This window comes from Lynx rufus, unplaced genomic scaffold, assembly GCF_022079265.1.
Source record: "Lynx rufus isolate CCGP_SWC_20201006 ecotype Redwood Valley unplaced genomic scaffold, mLynRuf1.p SCAF_4, whole genome shotgun sequence".
Classification (NCBI taxonomy): domain Eukaryota; kingdom Metazoa; phylum Chordata; class Mammalia; order Carnivora; family Felidae; genus Lynx; species Lynx rufus.
In genome coordinates, this window is record NW_025814856.1 from 127130411 (window position 1) to 127151490 (window position 21080).

Genomic DNA, 21080 nt, shown 5'->3' on the forward strand with positions numbered 1-21080 from the left:
TGAGCAAAGTGAGCTTCCTGAGCTAAAGGCCCAGCCAGGCCCAGCCAGGGACTTTAATAGATGTTTGGAATTAAGCAACAATGACTCCTTATGAGTCAAAGCAAGAAATAGACCTTTCACAGTTAGGAATACTCCACAGTGGTTTTCTCACCTTTTAGAATCCAGAGACCTCTAATCTTAAAACAAAGTGGGAGGACCCCAAAGAGCTTTTTGTTCTTGTGGATCGTGGCAATCCATATTTACCTTACTAGAAATGAAAACCTGTGGGATGTCTCAGTGACCTTTTTATGTCTGGCTTGAAGAGCTATAATACCTTTTGGCTTTTGAAGAACTTGTAGTGTTTACATCTAAACTATATATATTTTTTGTGTTTATTTATTTTAGAGAGACAAAGTGTGAGCAGGGGAGGGGCAGAGAGAGAGGGAGACACAGAATCCCAAGCAGGCTCCAGATTTTGAGCTGTCAGCATAGAGCCTGATGCAGGGCTGGAACCCACGAACTGTGAGATCATGACCTGAGCCGATGTTGGTTGCTTAACCAACTGAGCCACCCAGGCGCCCCTAAACTATCATTTTAAGTTTATTTATTTTGAAAGAGAGAGAGTGCGCAAACACAAGTAGGGGAGGGAAGTGGGGGGAGGGAGGGAGGGAGGAAGGGAGAGAGAGAGAGAGAGAGAGAGAGAGTATTCCAAGCAATCTACACACTGTCAACATGGAGCTTGACGTGGGGCTCGAACCCATGAACTGTGAGATCATGACCTGAGCCGAAATAAGGAGTAGGATGCTTAATTGACTGAGCCACCCAGGCGCGCCTACATCTAAACTATTTAATTCCCTTTTCTTTAAATTCCAAACAGTACAAAACTGTTCCATTACAGAAGACATAATAAGTTGTACTCTTAACATTTACAAAGCTGAGGGGAAGACAGTTTTCATCATATTTTTATTTCTTATTTATAGTTTTGCCCAGTTTCTTTTGAGCAGATTCTTGTCTTTAGGGTCTATATAGCAGTTGCCTCTGTGGTTTGAGAGACTAGGGATTTCTACTTTGTTTCTTTGAGTATTTGATAGACATTTTTTAAGAGCAGTTATAGGTCCACAGCAAAATTGAGTGGAAGGTACAGAGGTGTCTGTGTACCCCCTGGCCCAACACACACATAGGCTGTCTGACTAGTATCATCCCACAACAAAATGGTAGGTGTGTTACAATTGGCGAACCAACATCGGCACATCATAATCACCCAAAGTCTATAGTTTACATCAGGGTTCACCCTTGTATATTCTATGGGATTTTGACAAACGTATAATGACACATACTCATCATTACAGTATCGTACAGAGTAGTTTCGTTGCCCTAAAAGTCCTCTGTGCTCTGACTATTCATTTTTCCATCCTCCTATCCTTGGCAACCACTGATCTTTTCACGGACCACAGTTTTGCTTTTTCCAGAATGTCTCATAGTTGGAGTCATGCAACATGTAGCCTTCACAGATAGGTGTCTTTCGCATAGTAATACATATTTAAGGGTCATACGTGCCTTTTCATGGCTTGAGAGCTCATTTCTTTTTAGTGCTAAATAATATTCCATTGTCCAAATGTACCCATGTTCATTCAACCATTCACCTCTTGAAGGACATCTTGGTTGCTTTCGAGTTTTGACAATCATGAATAAAGTTGCCATAATCACCCATGTGCAGATTTTTGGGTGGACATGAGTTGTCAACTCCTTTGAGTAAGTACCAAAGAGCACGATTGCTTGATCATATGGTAAAAGTGCTTCTACCCAGACAGTTTTGTAGGAAATTGCCACCTGTCTTCTAAAGTGGCTGTGCCATTTTGCATTCCCACTGGTATTTGATGATGTTCCACATCCTCACCAGCATTTGGTGGTTTGGATTTTAGCCATTTTAAGAGATGTGTAGTCGTATCTCATGGTCATTTTAATTACAGTATTATGTTCAGCATCTTTTTGTGTGCTTATTTGCCATGTGTATAATATATCTTCTTTGGTGGCCATGTCTTTTGCCCATTTTTTAATTGGGTCGTTTGCTTTTGTGTTGTCTGATTTTAGGAGTTCTTTGTATATTTTGGGTCACAGTCTTTTATCAGATACGTCTTTTGTAAATAGTTTCTCCCAGTCTGTGCCTTGTCTTAATGTCATCTGTGCCTTACACAGAGCAGATTTTAATTCTGCTGGGATCTGGATTGGGATTCAACTGTAAGTCAATTCAGATGGATTGGGATTGAACCTGTAGGTCAATTTGTGTCGTAGATCACAAGTTGTGTTGTGTCAGTAGATCACTGAGGAGAAATCTCTAGGCATCATTGAAGGACACGCTTCACTGATGGGAAGGGACAGCTTGGCCTCAGAAGGGAGTGGTGAAGGCTGGCATCTTGCTGGCCCAGGAGGGAGGGCTGATTTTCATACTGATGTGGCCCATCTCCTCTTCCACCCACCCTTGGGCCTGAGTCACAGCGTCGTGGTCAAACCTTCCCCTGCACACCCTTGGTACAGCTGTGAACACACCTCTCTGCACAGACACACACACACACACACACACACACACACACCCACCACACACACACACACACACACACACACACACACACACACACACTGGGGAACATTACTGCAGACACCCGGCGTGGCTTCCTGGGACACAACCTTTTATGGCCTAACCACTGCCAGCCCAAGGAAAACGCAGTCAGTGTTCCTGCCCAGATAAACCAGACTAATTAGTCCTTTCTGCTCTGAAGGCAGAGACCTCATTGTATAGCTATAAACCCAGGCAGGACAGAAATAAGAGACACATTCCAGAGACTTGTGTCACCCTCCTCAGAGATGGGCAAATACAGCTGCTGGATGGTGGCATAAAATACTGTCATTCATACACATGGGGGCCTTTTGTGGGTTTGCCTACATGAATCGTCCTCCTTTTACCTTGTGTGCTCGCCAGAGGCCTGGAGTTCCTGACTTCCACCAGCCTCCTCCAAAGCAAGGCTTCTGTGCATTTCCTTCGAAATCCAAATTTCTCCCGGATAAAATTAGATCAGAGATCTGGGGTTTCTGGGAAGCTGCCTAGGGAGTGGGTGGCTGTGGACCATTAATGGTAAGGGTAAGTTAAGGCAACACTAATAACAATGATGTTGATGTGGGAGGCAGAAGCCCTCCTGCCAGCCTCCTGCCAGAACGAGTTCTATCTTTCTCCGGCCCCGGCAGATGGTCCTTCTGTTTTTCTAGTTGATTCTGGCCTCAAAATTATGTCCATATTTAAACCAAAGTCTCAATTGTTCCACCTGGGTATATCCTGGCCTTCTGCTGCTGCTCCTGATAAATGACTCCTTATCCTTGGCTTCCATCGAGGCCCCTACAGGATCTTTCCTGATGCCCTCAAGCACAATTAACCCCCCACACCCTGTGCTTTTGCTCTGCCCAGCATAACCTTCTCTGTAGTCATTACATTGCAATTTGTCACTGGTCTCCCGTCCCTCCAGACTACACTCCCTGCCCCAGCAGCCACTGGACATATTCATTTTCTGCATGTCACATGGTTGCATGCGATAAATATTCCCTGAATCACAGCTGTGAGTAGGTGCTTTAAACAAAATCTAAGGCTAACACACATGTGCCGTCCTGTAAAAATCCTGCCATTCACAAGGAATTCAGTAGACATTCCCCTCAGGTGTGCTTGATGCACTATGTGTGTGTGTGTGTGTGTGTGTGTGTGTGTGTGTGTGTGTGTGTGTGTGTGTGTTTGTGTGTGTGTGTGTTCATGGGGAGGGGGCTGTGAGACCCTCTGCAATGAGGCTGTAACCAGTAAGCAAGAGACAAATTCCCATCTTCCTTGACCCCCAAGAAAACCTGACCAAGAATCAAGATCTAAAGTGGAATTTGGCTTAGCTGACAGTTTTCCTTCCTGACCAGGGGAGTCAGAAGATGTCAGGTAGTTGCCTGCTACCTACCCCCACTCCCTGGAAAATTTGACCTGAAACCAATTGATGCCCTGGCTTTGGGGGAAATGGGCCCTCCTTGTGATTTCTCTGGGATTTTCTTCTTAGCCCCCTTCCCACATGACCTACCTCAGTTCTGTCCATCCTTCACCATTTTCCAGGAAATCTCCACACACTCAAGTATGTCAGGAGTTGAAGAAGGGTTGAAGTTTGCAGGGTCTCAGGAGGGGTCATGCTGTAGCCCATGTGTGGCTTTCCGTCAGCTCTCTGGATCCACCCTCCTGCCCCCAAAACAAGTTATTTGTCTTGTCCAACACTAAGTGGTTCACCTTACACTTGAGCCCCCTTGAGACCTTACCTGCTAGTTTGAGATCTATTTAAAAAAAGTTCAAGTTTTCCTCCTAAGAAAAGTTCCAGGGGAAAAATTCTTCCTTTGAATTAAACGTGATACCATAGAAAGAGTAAAGCAATGTTTTCGAAGTAGCAAAGTTTTACATTCTCCTGCCACCAAGAATAATTTGAGGAAGTTATTCCGAGCCTCAGTTTTCTGGTCTGTAAAATGGGGTCAGTGATATTAATCTTCCTAACTCATTCAAGATTCATGGTACATAAAGGTTCCTCAGAAATGTTTGTTCCCTTCCCTTTTCTGGTTAACAAAACACCACCGTGTGAACAGGAAAACCTGGGGTTTAGTCCCTGTGCTGTCTTTAACAGCTGTGTGACCTCGGGGAAACCATGTTATGCACCTGAGTGTCGGGTGTCTCTCCTGTAAATGAGATGTTCAGATTGGTCTCTGGACTAGATTTTATGTTATTATTAAATTTTTGAAAAGAATTCTTTCCTTCCTGGAAATTTTAGTTTTAGGATTGAAAAGAAGCAATCTAGAGAGTGAAGGCTATCAGCTTTTCAGAGATGGATTTGGGGCTGGGGTGGGGTGGAGGTTTCTGTCACCGTGCTGCCGGAATCTGCCAGAGTCACTCAGCATTTTAGGAGTCAACCCCTCCATCGTGAGATAGCGAAGAGGTGAAGCTGGTGCAGTGCTGGGGGTTCTGATGCTGGAGGGGGAATGACCAAGAAGGAGAACGTTGAAAGGAAATCAGGAGAGAAAGTTAGGCAGGTATTCTCCAATGGCCAAGTTACTCTTAGACTCTCCAAATGGTGCAGCTGGACGTGATCGTTTGAGACCCGGTCTAATTCTCCCTTGTCACAGATGTGGAAATGGTAGTCCCAAGGGTCTAAAGGATTCATTCAGTCCTCCCTTCTGGGAGCTTGGTGATTCCCCTGTCACCGTGTCTTCCCCACGGAAACCACTTCTATTTCAGTTGGTCGTGACTCCAAGAAGGGAAACTTTTGTGTATATTTTGGCCCCAACAAATGGCAGGACCAGTTTTCTTTAAAAAGCTTTCTTGAGGGATGCCATTAGTCTCATGCAGTTTTAATAGAGGATTGTGTTTCTGTTTCCCAGCACTGTCAGTTGCCATGAGTACAAACGTTCATTTTTAATGTAGCATGATTCACAGCAGTATGGTATAAAAATGGGAGAACTTCTCTTCTGGCAAAACTTGTAAGACAAAACTGAAGGTGAGGGGGGTGGGAAACAAACATTTCTTAAAGATAAAAAGAAATATTGATTAGACTTTCATTTACTAAACAGTGTAGCCCATCAGACCAGTTATCGTTGCAATTCAATTTCTCCACATTGTTCTGAATATTTTAGACATTTCTCCCTCGTCCTGTTCTCTAAATAACCACTAGCTCTTCCAGAGCGATTAACTGTGCATGGGGAAGGAGCTGGAAAAATTATAAGCAGAGAAGCCAAAAGGTAACTGTCAGTACAAGCCATGGAATCTCCTTTGGCCCTTTCTTCTTTGGGAAGCACTTTGATGAGGGAGACCTATCCACTTTGCACCCCCTACCCTTCTTACCTCCCACTCCCCTGCGCCACCCCCTGCTCCCTGTTCTTTTTCACTCCTCAGGTGTGGGAATCTTCCTCCTGGGCATGGAGCACAGACACAATGCCACATGGGGACCCTGGCTATGGGCAACGACGGAGGCTGAGTGGTAGGGGCTTTCCAGGGACCCCCTAAAGACCACTGTGAAAGCCTCTTGGTGTCTACTTGGCGTAACCATGGGAACCAACGTTAGGTGCAATAAGCACCGTGATAAATGTACAACAACCCCAAGAGGATGGGACTCTTGCTATTATTCCCATTAAACAAATGAGAAGCTGAGGCACAGAGTGGTTAGGGAAGTGGGCCTAGGTCACACAGCTAGTAAAAGGGTGGAGCCAGGATAAGAACCCAGGCCTGTGGCTCCAGAGTCCACACCCTGAACCACCACCCAGACTGCCTCCAAACGATACATCCTAAGTGCCTGGTGCAAATGGGCCAAGTATTGGCAAGGATAAGGAGAAAGCAGAAAACCCATACGCTGCAGGGAGGAGTAGGAATCGGTACGTACGTGTGGGGAAATGATGTGCGGTTTCTCACAAAGTGAAACATGCACGTCACAGGACCCAGCAGTCCCACCTCTAGTCACATACCCAAGAGAAATGAGTGCATACAGCTGCCAAAAGACGTTCCAAGAAGGTCCACATGTTCACAGCACTGACACAATAGCCGCACCCTGGAAGCCACCCAAGTGTCCCCTGGCAGATAATGGTAAATAAATTATGGGATAGTCATCCAGGGAAGTACTAGACAGCAATAAGGATGAACAAACTACCTACAGTTAGGGTGGATGTCACCACCAGTGTTGAGGGAGAGAGAAGCCCGATACCAACAGTTATGTAGGGTGTGTTCATTTACATAAACTTCAAAACCCTCCAAGCCAATCCATGCTAATGGAGGTCAGAGCAGTGGTCACCTTTGGGGACAGTGCCTAGAAAGGGGCACAAGGGAGACTTCTGGGGGTGCTGGTAATATACTGCTTCTTTTTTAAAAAATTTATTTTTAATGTTTATTTATGTTTGAGAGACAGACAGTGTGAGCAGGGGAGGGGCAGAGAGAGAGGGAGACACAGAACCCAAAGCAGGCTCCAGGCTCTGAACCGTCAGCACAGGGCCCGATGCGGGGCTCGAACCCACAAGCTGTGAGATCATGACCTGAGCCGAAGTTAGATGCTTAACTGACTGAGCCACCCTGGCACTCCTGTAATTTACTGTTTCTTGATCTCAGTGCTGGTGACAGGGGTCTATTGTCTCAGTGAAAATTCATCAAGCTATGCATATGATCTGCATGCTTTTCTGCATGTACATTTTTAAATATTTTTAAATGTTTTTATTTATCTTTGAGACGGGGAGAGACAGAGCATGAGCAGGGGAGGGGCAGAGAGAGAGAGGGAGACACAGAATCTGAAACAGGCTACAGGCTCCGAGCTGTCAGCACAGAGCCCGACACGGGGCTCAAACTCACGGACCATGAGACCATGACCTGAGCCGGAGTCGGACGCTCAACCGACTGAGCCACCCAGGCTCCCCAAACGTACGTTTTACCTGAATACAAAGTTAACTTGAAAATTACACTCTCTAGTACAGTGCCTGTCAACACAGAGAGTTCAGTAAATGAGCTTCTTTCTTCTCTGCCTTTTCTTTGCCTGCCTGCTGGTCTCTGGATGCCCCTTGTTGGTTCCTCTGGTCCGGGCACTGGCTTTCCAATGATGTCACAGTGTCTGAGGTCAGGGGTTGCTGGCTCACAATGGGGTTCCCAGAGTCTGAGACCTGGGGCATCTATCTAGGAGATTTCCTGTCTGGGTCAAGGGCAAGAGAGCACCCATTTCCTCAGTGGGAGCTGCTCAGTAGTCCATGGGACCTGTGCCTTCCCTGCCTCCGCAGGTGTCAGAGTGGGCTGTGATGTCTTGGAAAGAGTTTCATGAGCCAGGAGGGCATGGTTCAAATTTAGGCTCTGCTAGAAACTTGCTCTGCCACTGAGTTAGTCGCTCGGCACAACTGAGCCCCCACTTGCTCATCACAACCTTCTTGACGACCTAATATAGGTAAAAAATATAGGGTGTTTGTTCCCAATATGATGTTAGCACAGGGCCTTGTTAATGATAATGTGGGGTTAGGGCAAAGAGAGGGAAGCCCGGCATGGCGAGAGTAGGGCACAGCCATGCAGAGAACCCGGCCTTATCCATGTACTCCTGTCTCAGAGTTTCATGCACCCTTCACCTGCCTGATTAATAAAAGCTGAGGCTTAACTTCCGGTGCTGTGGGCCATAGGTTTCTGCAGAGTCCCCACAGACAAGGCTGCAGCCTGCAGAAGCTTCAGGATTCAGGCTTACGGCGACCCCCTTCACGAAGACCACTTCCTAGATTCACTGTGTCTAAAAGCAGCTGGCTGGTTTTACCAACAGTAATGACGCTTGCTTTTGTGAGCAGTTAGAGCTTTCATATGGGAGGGATCTCAGAGAATGTGGGCATCCTCCCTATCACCAAATCCCCTCCAGAACCACCCCCCTCACAAGGCCTTGTCTTGCCTCTGTTTGAAAATCTCCAGTGCCTGTGAACTTGCTAAGTTTCACTTACTGCCTTCCACAGAGAGCTCTTGAAAAGAGATCTTGGCCTCACCATTGGAGGAAGATTCATAAATATGAGGCTTTGCCATGATGTTCAGAGGCACAGACACCGTGAGGGAAGGTTTTGATGAGAACAGAGCGTAGAGCTCACCCCTGATGGAAAAGGATATCCTCGGCCCTCCGCCGAGCCTCTCGCGAGCCTCGTGGAGCCGGGATGCCCCAGAAGGCACTGCTCCTGAGGATGCCCGACCTAGCATGGGGGTGAGGGAAGGTCTGGCAGAGGTACCAACGCGGCTGGCAAGCTCTTGTCTTCATGCCATCTGTGGCAGGAAGGCCACTGGGCTGCGGATGGGGACAGGACCCCACCACATCGGGAAGACGAGACTGCCTACTGCATGCTTCTCAAGCCTTCTGGTCCCAGGGCTCTTTAATACCATTGGAAGGTATTGAAGACTCTAAAGGGATTTCCTGGGTTATAGCTACCAATGTTTAAAATCAAAACTAAAATTTTTTCTTAAGTATGTATTTGGTAATTTATTTAAAAGTATAGGACTGCCTGGATTTGAATCCCATTTCTGCCACCTAGCAGGTGCTCAGTAAGTGTTGGCTGTTGCTGTTATCACAGCAGGTGCCCAGTGTATACTTGGTTGATTTTATTTCTTGAGCACAAGAGCTGGAACCTCCGACAGTAGGATTCAAACCAGTGCCTCAATCTCAGCAGTGAGCACTACGGGTTAATACGATTGCTGTACAGGCGCAGGCGTTGTTGCTTCACTTTTGCAAATAGGATCGGAATAGTACGGATCCTGATAACAGGATGGACGCTTGCCATAGAGATATCAGCTTCTTGGCCAGAGGATAAATGCCCCCGCTCACTGAGAGACCTTGGCCAGTTTTTTTCACTTCTCGCTTCCATTTGCCTGTTCTATAAAGTGAGGTTAATAATAATACTGACCTCGTAAGTGTGCTGGGAGTATTAACCAAGATAAGGCACTCGGCTCACTATCTGCCACATAGGCAGCACTTGATAAGTGCTACCTATTATTACTGTTAACCAAAGGTTTTGGATAGCATGTCTGAGTCACACCTCTGGAGCTCAACCTTCTAGAAATACCGCAAGGGTACTGCTGTTGACGTAAAAGTAACTGCCTAGATGAGCCAATTTGAGGGATTCTAGATCAGAAGTTATTGTATTGTATCTGCAGTATTTTCTTTAGGTACTTGGGTCATCAGAGGCAAAGTGCACAACTGGGCAGTGTTCACAGACTCCTTTGGGGGTGTGCCTGCTCCTTGGACATTGATTGTACCTGCAGACGCACGGGGTTCCCCTGTGGGCTGAGTCATACACCTGGCAGTTCCATCTCACCTGCCGCATGAGCATTATGGGCTTTGGCCACACTTACGAGGGTGGAAGGTTCTGGAGCCTCACTTTGCCCAGCACACAGAGCTGTGGGTAGTAATGGCTTCTGGAACTAAGATGGATTAAATTAACATCAAAGTCCTGAAATTCCATTTTCAGCCATGTTTCCTATCACTCCCATGATCTCCCCCATGATCTAAATCCTTCCTGAGAGTTACTGTGTATGTTTTTTTCCCCACTGAGAATCACTGATAGATAATCCAAAAATTAAAAGACATTTCGTCTGGTTCTGGGAATTCTTTTCTCCGACAAGCACTGTGAACCTCTACTCTATCATATGATGGGCCACAATCTGCTTTGTGGTCAAGTCATTGTTATTTGACAATGCCACAAGCATTTATTGAACTCCACCTATTTGTCAAACACTGTGAATAGATACAAGGGTGAAAGCGTGAGCCACATGTGGACCCGGCCCATGTCCAACTGCTCAAACAAATGACCACAGTGCAGAGGGCTGGGAAGCGGAGGGGCGCCTGGCAAGGCTGCAAGAGGAGGGAGACAGAGTGGACGATTAGGCTTCCACCAGGATGGCAAGGACCACGTCCCATCTAGTGTCCCCAGTGCTTTGCCCTCCCCTCCTCCCCTTCAATCGCTGCTGTGGGCCTGTCTCCTCTCGTCAGGTTTTCATTTCAAATGTCGCCTCTGCAGAGACGTGCTCCCGTACATGTGATTTGCAGTAATGCCCTCATCCCAGCACTCTGTCACATCGGCACATTTTATTTTTCTTACAGCACTTATCATTATCTAAATATTTCATTTATTTGTCAGCTTGGACTTCCACTAGCATACACCCAGTGAGCATTTGTTAAATGACCAGCAGAGCCTCTAAATGAATGAACTACATGCTCACAGACGTTAAATTAAATCATTAGCTTAAATCATACAGATGATTTGCAAAGTTTAAAATTAGCTAATGCGATAGATGTAATTACTGTCTTCAACATATCAGAATATTTTCACAAAAATATTCATCAGGGGTCTTCTATGATTACAGAATAAAGTGGATTAAAATTAACATGAAAGCATTTTATAACAAGGTCCTATAATTAGAAACAAACATCTTAGTAAAGACTCAAGCTCTAGAGACTTAGGGAACAAGTGAGTATTAATTTTTTAAAAAAATTTATTTATTTTTTAATTTATATCCAAGTTAGTTAGCATATAGTACAACAGTGATTTCAAGAGTAGATTCCTTGGGGCACCTGGGTGGCTCAATCGGTTAAACGTCTGACTTCGGATCAGGTCATGATCTCACGGTTCCTGGGTTCGAGCCCCGCGTCGGGCTCTGTGCTGACAGCTGGGAGCCTGGAGCCTGCTTCGGATTCTGTGTCTCCTTCTCTCTCTGTTCCTCCCCTGCTCTCACTCTGTCTCTCTCTCACTCTCTCAAAAATAAATAAAGATTAAAAAAATTAAAAAAAAAAAGAGTAGATTCCTTAATGCCCCTTACCCATTTAGCCCATCCCCCCTCCCTGAAAGTGAGTATTAGTTCCGGTGGTCTATCCTTGACCTGCCTGAGTGCAGGAGGTTCATCCAGATGTGAGAGGCTTTACAGGGTAGCCTGACAGCCATGCACCAGAGAATATTTCCAGGATCTTCAGTTACCTAGATTACATGTGTATATAACATATTTATATGCAAGTGTATACACACATACACACACACACACAGAGGAATGGTAAACTATGGGGAGACTGTTTAGCCAGTCCAGTCTGAGCTGTACAGATATCCCTGAGAGGCCAGTTATCTCCTCTGTCCTAGTGTTTAGGCACACCTGCAATGATGTATTCTAGAACATTCTTGAAACTATTGACTAATGAGTTCAAATAGATGGCAAAAGTGTCGTAGACATTTGAACCACTATTACTGATTTGAACCACTTTTTTGCATTTCTGGAGACTTCTTTAACCAGGAAATGTATACAGAGCTCCTGTTCAGTGTCAGGCCAGTATGAGGACTAGGCAGGTGGAGAACTTGGACTAATAGTGGAGACAGTTAACCGGCCAGGGTACAGGGCAGTGCTGCTCAGTACACCCGGGGAGCTAAGGGGGTGGCAGAAGGGGCTCTTGAATGACTGGGGTTCTTAGAAGGCTTTCTGTAGGTGGTTTCATTAGCTGGAATGTGAAGGCTAACTCAGGGCTTGATGGGTGTAGCGTAGGTAGGGCAGGACTCAGAGTGTGAGGATGGCGTGCCAGGCAGAAGGGATGTCATGTGCAAAGGCAGGAGAGAGAAAAGCCTACAGAGTTGAAGATGCATGAGGTGGGCAGGCGTTAGAGATTTGACTGCAGAAGCAGCCTGGGCCCGTTGGCAGGCACCTTGTGTTTGAAGCAGGGAGTTTGAACAGTGTCCTGAAAGTTAAAGGGTGTCACTGAAGGATTGATGCAGATCTACCCCTTAGAAAGAAGATTTTGGCAGCTGTAAAGCTCTCCAGAAGGGAAGAGAGCCCCCCCCCCAGGAGTGGAGACTAAGTAGAGTAGATACGAGAGGGTAAAAAAGGGGATACCTCAGTACATGGAAGGACGTGAGCCAGTGGCTGAGAGGAAAGGAGGGCCATCGGAGGATGAGAGTCACTGTGTACCAGGCCGTTTTAGGCTCCCAGTCACTGCAGGGACAGAGAAGGCCAATAACCCTGCCTTGTGGCTCTAGCATCTGGTGGGAGGAGCCAGACAGAAACAAAAAGAAGCAAGTCAGCAGGTAGTATAACCAGAGCTAAGTCCTCAGGAGAAAAATAAAGATAGCAGTGCTGGCAAGGGAGCAGGAAATTTGAAATTTCAGACAGGGTGTCCTGTGAAAATCTGCAGGGTGTGGGGAAGCCAGGCTGGTGGCTCTCTGGAGGGAAAGCATTCCAGGAGAAGTGAGCAGAAATGCAAAGGCCCTGGGGTAGAGTATGCCTGCTTATTCCAGGAACTGCAAGGGGCCCATGTGCCTAGAAGGGCCAGGGAGGCAAAAAGCAGGTGATATGAGAGAGCTGTGTGTGAAATGGGGGCCACAAGGATTGTGAGGGACCTTATAAGTCATTGTAAGGACTTCAGCTTTTCCTCTGAGTGAGATGGGAGCCAGTGGAGGGTTATAAGCTGAGGAAGACATGATATGACTTCATTCTTATAGGCCAACTCTGGCTTACAGTTGAGAAAAGACAGGAAGGGGGCAAGGGCAGAAGCCAGGAGACCTGCTACAGCAGTGAAAGTGGAGGGGGTGAAAGTGGTCAGACCCTGGCTTTATTTTAAAGGTCAAGCCACCAGGCATTGCTGATACATGAGATGTATCCTAAGAGAAGTTAAGGTTGACTTCAAGAGTCTTGCCCTGAAAGGGTGGGAGGTTGGATTTGCCATCTTCCAAAGTCAAAAGGTCAGAAGTAGAGTTGGTTTCCAGGTGGGATTAAGATCATTATGGGTTTAGCTTGGGAGAAGTGACATTTGAGGTGCCAGGTGGAGATGTCCAATTAGCAGAGAATTATAAAGGTCTGGTCTCATCTGGCCTTCAGATGGAGCCATGGGACAGGACAGGTGGGAAGGCCAAGCAGGCAGCCCCCTCCAGGTGTCATGATGGGACCAGCCTCCCATTTCTCACAGTGTCTGAAATTCTATCTTTCACGTCATGGTTCCAGATGGAGTTGCCCATCACAATCATTGAGGCTTTTTAAAGGTACAGATTCCTGGGTCTCACTTCGGACAGGAATCTCCAAGTTGGAACTCAAACCTGAAAAATTTTTCAGAACCCTCCTCAGGTGATTGTGGTGGGCACCACTGGGTAAGACACTATAATGGTGGATGCATGCCTTTGTCCAAACCCATACAATAACAACAGTGAACCCTAATGCAAACTCTAGACTTTGCTTGATAAAAGCAAAGCAAAACTCGGGGAGGTGGAAGTTTATGGGGGAGGACAGAAAAAAGGAACACAGCAATTTAACTCACTTTGAAGTGTTAATGACTTCTCAAATGTTATTTGATTAAAGTGTGCCTTTCGTGTCAGGCACTCAGGAGGTGTTAGGATGGGTGAGTAAACAGAATGGGGCGATCATTGCCTTCATGGAGCTGACGTTCTGGAAAGCCTGTTTGAAAAGCATGGAGAAGGGAGAGAAAAAGGAAAGTGACTGAAAACTGTGCCTCAGTTCGCTGAGACTGTGCTGATCTTCTGTCTCTGCCTGGAGAGAGGCTCCCTGTGGTGTGGGCTGGGAGGATAGCAAACCCAAAGCTATGTGCTATGATAAAGCCCCAAAGAAGGGCTCTTCGTCACCTCCCCTTCTTTTTTTTTTAATTTTTATTTATCTTTAATTTTTTTTTAACATTTATTTTTGAGAGACAGAGACAGAGCGTGAGTGGGGGAGGGGCAGAGAGAGAGGGAGACACAGAATCTAAAGCAGGCCCCAGGCCCTGAGCTGTCAGCACAGAGCCTGATGCAGGACTCAAACTCACAAACTGTGAGATCAGGACCCGAGCCAAAGTTGGACGCTTAACTGACTGAGCCACCCAGGCGCCCCTCACCTCCCCTTCTTGGACCTCAGTTGACTATGTACCACCTATGCCCTAGGTAGCCAAATTTCTTCGTGTACCCCTGCCAGGTATCTTAACACCCAAAAGAATTGAAAACAGGGTCTCAGAGATATTTGTATACTTATGTTCATAGCAGAATTACTCAAGTAGTCAAAAAGCCCAAATTTCCACTCAACAGATGAACAGATATGCAAAATGTGACATATGCATACAATGGACTATTATTCAGCCCTGAAAAGGAAGTTCTGACACATGGTACAACATTGATGAACGTTGAGGACATTATGCTAATGAAATAAGCCAGTCACAAAAGGTCAAATACTGTATGATTCCTCTTGCATGAGATTCTGAGAGCAGTCACATTGATAGAGACAGAAAATAGAGTGGTGGTTGACAGGGGTTGGGGAAAGGGGAAAATGGGGGGTTAGTGTTTACTGGGCACAGGGGTTCAATTTTGTAAGACGAAAGAGTACTGGAGATGGATGGTGGTGATGGCTGCACAAGAGTGTGAATGCACTTAATGTCACTGAACTATGCCTTTACATGGTTAAAATGTTATATGTATTTATAATGTTTGTTATATGTATTTTACCATGATTGAAAAATAGGAGTTAGGCACTTTTACCAATCAAGACCAGAGCCCCTCTCTGGCTAGTTCAGGTAGGGTGGGGGCAGGCCTCCTGAAAGTGCAGCTTCCGGAGCTGTGATGGGGCCACCCCATCCCCAGCCACCAGTACAGGCCACTGGCTGCTGTCCATCCCTTCTCCACTGCGCTTTATCCCTGCTGCCTCACAACTTCGGCTCTTGCCTGCTGCTGGCCTCCTTACTCCCCTGCTCTGCCCGTGACCCTCACGCTGTCTCTCGGATGTTCTTTCCTTTTCAGCTTTCCTGATCACTGCATCTTCTCCGTAGCCCCCTGTTCTAGTTTTGAGAGGATCCAGTTGGTCATCCCATTTGGGGGAAGCAAGCACATTGTCAGTGTCTGACAGGCTTGTGGGGTGGTCCCTCTCCCCCAGTCAGCTTGGCCAGGGTAGCGGGAGCCCCCTGGGCTCTGGCCACCGGCCTCTCCTCAGCAGAGGCTGTGGGTGGCAGTGAAGGCAGGTCTCGATGATGGGGCTTCACGAGAACAACAGTAACCTGATGGGAAACCTCCGGCCTGACAGGTTCTGTATTCATCCCCAAGTCAACCATTCTGTCCCTCCCCTCCCTGTCCCCACAATCTTTCCTTTATTTGTTTTTCTGCTGCTCACTCACTCCAGAAATAGTAAATTACATGCAAGGCGAGACCTACCTTATTCATTTTTATATTCCTGCCTTACCACATGGTAGCATTCAAATGTTTATTAATAAACTCATTAATGAGCACATGAAAACACAGAAAAAGCACCAGATTTGGAATCTGAAGACCATGCAAGGTCACTTTCTGTCTGTGTGACCTTTGAAAAAGCACCTCATTTCTCTCGGCCTCAGCCTCAAATTCTATAAAATGAATGGGCGTACATCAGTAGTCCAAAGAGTGTTCTACTCACTGCCTCCCCCAAAAGGAGTCAAATGGGTGTCTTTCCAGCAGAATTTCTCTGTCTTTAATATGTTAATGGGTTTTATGAACTTTCCAGGGAGAGATGAAAGTACAGAACGCTTTCCAAATTCTGCTCGTCCATGTGGACCTTTAAATGTGGAATGTCCCACAGGGCTTGGGCTGGGAAAGATGAAAGGCCTATTTGGGATGCACATGACCTCTAAGGGCTGACTGAGCCTCAAAGAATCTCGGATTTCATATGAGTTTGTTTGCTGCTACTTGTTTACTCGCCCAGGATACATTGCTTTGGATTTCATATTTTAAATGCTCTTAGTTACCTTTGATCATTTCCTGTCTATATTGTACTCATAGTTGTCTGAGGTTCATTTCCCTCTGTGTGTTTCTTTGTGACCTGCAGGTAACCAAGGCCATTCACTCAGGTTGTACGAACTTTCTCCTCCTTATCTTGGAACCATATGGTCCCTCCTGTTACCAAGAAAGATAAGGCACTGACATACAATGCCGTGGTGGCTGACACAGCATATGAAGGCATCTGGACAGGCAGCTGCTATCTAGGAAGGTCCCTATGTTGTCATTTCACTACCAGATCATTGTCTTGGCCATGTGATTCCTGGGAGGCACAAACTAACTTGTGGGTTTATTGTAGGGAAGTTAAATATCTTTCATGACTTTGATTAATGGCCAGGTATCATAACTGAGTGGGGAGCAAGAAGAACTGTCAAATCAAAATATGGAGTGCTCAGGGCTGCCAGAGGACCTGGGGAGTGATCTCTTGGGAGTGTTGTAACCAAGTACACTTGACTTGGGCATTGCAGGGGTTAGTTGAAAACCATATAGTTGAAAACCCATTATAACTTTTGATTCCCCCAAAACTCAATCACGAATAGTCTACTGTTGATCAGAAGACTTACTGATTATATAAATAGTTGATTAATACATATTTTGTGTGCTACGTGTCAGTAAAACCTTGATTTGCAAGCATAATTCATTCTGGAAGCATGCTTGTAATCCAAAGCACTTGTATATCAAAGCGAATTTCATGAACTATTGAATCAGTTGTGACCATGTGACATTTGGCGTCATGTACTACTCCTATTGCAAGACTCACTCGTTTATCAAGTTAATCAAGTTAAATGTTTGCTTGTCTTGCGGAACACTAACAGAACAAGTTACTCGCAATCCAAGGTTTTATTGTATTATAATACTATATTCTAACAGTAAGGTAAGCTAGAGGAAAATATGTTAAGCAAATCATAAGGAAAGGAAAATACAGTACTGTACTGTATTGGTTGGAAAAAAAAATCCACTTCTAAGTGGACCCATGCAGTTCAAACTCATGTTGCGCAAGGGTCAAATGTCTCATAAATTGGTTGGCATGAGACAATAGAAATATGTTGCCTCACTGACCTGGAGGGAAGTCTAAAATCAAGGTGTCACAGGGCTGTGTTTCTACAAAGCCTCCAGGGGAGGCTTCTTCCTTGTCTCTTCCAGCTTTCTTGGCTTGTGGCAGCATAACTTAGATCTCTGCCTCTATCTTCATGTGGCCCTCTTCCCTCTTTGCCCAGATTTTCCTCTTCGCACAAGGACGTCAGATCTATGGGATTAGCAGTCCACCCTAATGACTTCATCTGAACTTGATGACATCAGCAATGACCTTGTTTCCAAATAAGATGACATTCAAAGGTACCAGGGGTTAGGACTTCAGCATATCTTCAAGGGACATGATTTAAACCGTAACACCCCTTATGTCCAGGAAAAGCATGTTTGGATGCCAGCTGCATGCAATAGGTTGCATTTGGCCCTCTGGGCCCTTTCTGTAAACAATGACTGTCTAATCCCTTGTTTTGGGGCCTATTCTTGGTTTTCAGAGAAGAGAGTCCAGAGTTCAGGCCTCTTCACAGAAGATAGAGTGAGGGCCAGGTACGGCAAAGGTATTTGAGGCTATCTTTACAGATAAGAATACATTCTCAAGTCACCATAATTCAGGGCTTTGGAGCAGCATTTGAATCCTGCCTCCACTACTTGGTAGCTGTGTGACTCTGAACAAAGCTCTTGGCCACTGTGAACTGTGGCTTCCTCATAGGTAGATAATGGGAAGGATGTCAATTCCTTCCCAGTGGCCCTCAACTGGGGGAGATTTTTGTCCCCCAGAAGATGCATGGTAATGTCTGCAGATATTTTTGATGATCACAACAGAGGTGGTGCTACTGATATCTAGAGGGTAGAGGCCAGGGATGCCGCTGAGTATCCTGCAATGCACAAGGCAGCCCACACAACCAAGAATAATCTGGCCCCCATGTTAATAGTACCAGGGCTGAGAAACTCTGCCCATCCTGTGGGGTTGATAGTTAGCTATGGAAATGAGACATGCAGGGTGCATAGCCCATCCCTGGCATTGAGCCAGCCCAATACATGGCAGGTGTACACATTGAACAGTAGGAAGTTTGTAACAGTCCTATAAAAATATTTGAACGTGCTAGAATCTTAAGTTTATGGAAAGGAAAAGGGACTCTCAATCTCAATGAATTATGAATGCTTGAGAAACATAAACAATGTAAACTATAACTGGTTAAGAGATAATGAGGCATACAGAAGGGATAGAAATGTTAATGGAGTGCTTGTAATGTCACATGCCGACCACTTTTACCTACGTCACCTCATTTAATCCTTTTAACAACCTTATGAGGTAAGAACGTCTTTCCCCATTTTTATAGGTGAAGAAACCAAGGCTCACGAGAGTTTAGTTTCTTGTCCCTGGATATATCTATGAGGGTAGAGCTGGTATTCGAGCCCAGCTCTCTCTGTCACCAAGCCCATGACTCTCTGTTGCCCCACCCGACTCACATGCAGTCACTGCAACTGACAGATGTATTAGTCATGAGCCCAAGGGTTGGATGCTGAGGAATGTAGCCAGGAAGACCACTAGGAGAACCAGCAATGTGTTGAAGGTCCCTCCCAGATTCCTCAGGATTTCTACCAGGCTGAGCTCTCCTCTTCTCTTTCCTGCATTTGAGTCCAGGCCCCCCTTGATGTTCTCTCTGGCGATCCTCACGACTGGACCAGGCCTGCCCTCCAGGAACAGTGAAAAATGCTAAAAAAAAAACTAGCCATTTACATTCCCTCTTCTAGCTTCCCATGACACGTCTTATTCCCTCAAGGCAACAGAGCACCAGTATACTACAGAGAGGAGAGCTTGTAATTTAACCAGAGATGTGACAACAATAGTCCAGAAGCCAGGAGTGGGGGAATGAAAGTGTACTTTTGTAAGGTTCTTGAACGTACATGAAGTGATGTGATATCACATGAAGGTAGTCATAAGGATGTATCCTATAAATCCTAAAATAACCACTAAAATAACAAGACAAAGATTTATAGCAAGTAAGCCACAGAGGAAGTAAAATGAAATCACAGACAGCAATCAGCTCACCAAAGAAGATGTACAAGTGGCCAGGGAGCACATGAAAAGATGCTCAACATTATCAGTCATCAGGGAAATGCAAAAAGCCACAGTGAGATAAATCCTTGACACCCACCGGGATGGTTATAGGCAAAAAGGCAAATACTAATACACACTGGAGAGAACATGGAGGATTAAAAACCCTGATGCACTGCTAGCAGAAATGTAAAATGGGGCAGCCACTTTGGGACCATCTGGCAGGACTTGGAACATTAAACGTGGCGTTACTATAGGATCTAGCAATTCTGTGCCTAGGTTTATACTCAGGAGAAATGAAACATGCATCTGCACAAAGACATGAATGTTGACAGCGACATTATTCATAATAACCAAAAGCTAGAAACAACCCAAATGTCCATCAAATGAAGAATGGATCAAGAAATGTGGTGTGTCCATACAGTGGAACTCATCCATGAAAAGGCATTAAGTACTGACACAGGCCTCAACATGGACGGATCTTGAAAACACTACGCTAAGTGAAAGAAGCCAGTCACCAAAGACCCATACTCTATAGCTCCACTTATGTGAAATGTCCAGAATTGGCAAATCTATAGAGGCAGAAAGTAGCTCAGAGATTATCTAGGGCTGGAGAAGGGGTAGGAGTGGGAGGATTTGGGGGTGATACTAAAAGGTGTGAGGTTTCTTTTCGGGTGATCAAAATGTTCTATAACTGTTACACAATTTTGTGTATACACTAGAAGTAATTGAATTGTACACGACTTTTTCTTGCTTGAAGAAGAAGGAGCACTTCTCTTTTTTTTAATTTTTGTTTATTGAGAGAGAGAGAGAAGTGGGGAGGGATAGAGAGGGAGAGAGAGAATCCCAAGCAGGCTCTGTGCTGACATCAGAGCAGACACGGGGCTCAATCCCACAAACTGCAAGATCATGATCTGAGCCGAAATCAAGAGTCGGATGCTTAACTGACTGAGCCACCCAGGCACTCCTGAGTTGTACGCTTTAAATGAGTGAAGTATACAGTATATGAATTACATCTCAGAAAAGGTATTACAAAAAAAGCAATAAGTTCAGAAGTAGGCAGAAAAAAGGAAAAGGAGGAAAAGGAATAAACAGAGCAAACAGAAAACAAACAACAAGATGGTCAATTTAAACCTAACCATATAGGGGCACCTGGGTGGCTCAGTCAGTAGAGCATGTAACTCATGATCTCGGGGTCATGGTTCCAGCCCCACACTGAGCATAGAGCTTATTTAAAAACAAAACAAAACAAAACAAAATTAATCATATCAATAACCACATTAAATTTAAACGGTCTAAATGCTTCAATTTGAAGGCAGAGATTGAGAGATTTGGTGGGAAAAAAGAAAGCAGCAATGATAGGCTGCCTACAAGAAACCCACTTTAGAAAGACACAACTAGGTTAAAAGTAGAATGATGGAAAAGGATGTACTACGGTAACACTAATTTTTTAAAAAGCTGGGGAAGATATATTAGTATCAGACAAAGTAGATTTCAGGGCAGAGAATATTACTAGGACAAAGGAGGTTAGTTCATAATGATAAAATGGCTCATTCTTCAGAAGATTATAACAATCTTAAATATTTATGGGCCTGATAATAGAGCTTCAACCAAGATAAAGCAAAAACTGATAGAACTCCAAGGAGAAATAGAAAAATCCTCAATTATATCAGATATTTTAATTTGGCCATTTGTCATACAATAACTGAGAAGGACGTTTGGAGATTGT